General features: G+C 39.0%; 1 long non-coding RNA gene across 1 annotated transcript; it reads left to right on the forward strand.

Moving 5' to 3' along the window:
- Nucleotides 1-236: 236 nt before the first annotated feature.
- Nucleotides 237-994, forward strand: LOC125502573. The gene is made up of 3 exons (XR_007280341.1): nt 237-755; nt 819-899; nt 960-994. It is a non-coding gene; the product is annotated as an uncharacterized LOC125502573 (long non-coding RNA).
- Nucleotides 995-1,047: the final 53 nt, after the last annotated feature.

Below are 1,047 nucleotides of genomic sequence, written 5' to 3' on the forward strand. Positions count from 1 at the left end.
ACGTCTTTCCCTGGTGCCGAAAAAGAAATCAGCATCTTTGAAAGAGCCTGGTAAAAAATGCAAATCAGCATCTTTGAAATCAGCACCCACGCTGTAAACGTCACCATGGCGCCCCTTCGGGGATGTTCCGTTCATTTATGAGTAAGTTGCCTTGTAAGCAGGGCCTAGGTGGCGCTGACGACAAACAAAATCTTGGTCTGACCTTGACTATTTGAGTGAGGCCCCCATGTTGGGAGTTAATGACACTTACTACAGCTTTTGGCATTGCAGCACCTTCGAAATCAGTCTGCAATGCAAAATGCCTATATTTTTAAAAACATGCATTTATTAGAAACTCAATTTAATTCAAAACTGAAATTATGAAAGCGAACAAATATTGCGAATTTATTCATCCATCAATATCAGTGTCTTCAGCACAGAACATTCCCCATCCCCCAATGAGTTCTGTGAACTTCAGAACTTAATACGTCATGAAAAACGTGATTTTACGTGGTTGCTCTTTTTGTGACATAGTAGCGTCATAAAGTAACTACAAGCCTAATAACCTCTTTTCGTAGAAAACTTGCTAAAGGCCAATCACAAAATATCCCCCCTGGGGTATGTTCTGTGGTTCAGACTGCTGTGAAACTTACTAGCAAACCAGCTTGATTCTGAGCTGAGTGACTTTTTCAAACGTAAACAAAGGCTTCTGACATCGGCTTTGAAGTTTTTCCTCGTTCTAACCTCTAATATGGAAAATATCAATACCCAGACAGGTAAAGTAGTGGATTTTTCATAATAAGGCGGTATTTTTCAACGGATTTCATTTAACTTTTTAGAAGTGATTGCCACTTATGAGTCCTCCAGGACAAGGCGCTCTTTGGTCGAAGGGAATATACTCAATAACGATTCCAATAATGGTAAGTGCTGCTTCTGAAAAAACGTTTCTATTATTTATTCCCGACCTCGATGAGTTTCAGATGAAGAATATGAATCAAATGGATTTTATGTTAGGGAAAAAACAACCAGCAAAGAATCAGGTAACAGGACTTTTCAAATAATTTCAAC

This window comes from Dendroctonus ponderosae, unplaced genomic scaffold (assembly GCF_020466585.1).
Source record: "Dendroctonus ponderosae isolate FM_Combo_2020 unplaced genomic scaffold, Dpon_F_20191213v2 Dpon_F_20191213_1, whole genome shotgun sequence".
NCBI lineage: Eukaryota > Metazoa > Arthropoda > Insecta > Coleoptera > Curculionidae > Dendroctonus > Dendroctonus ponderosae.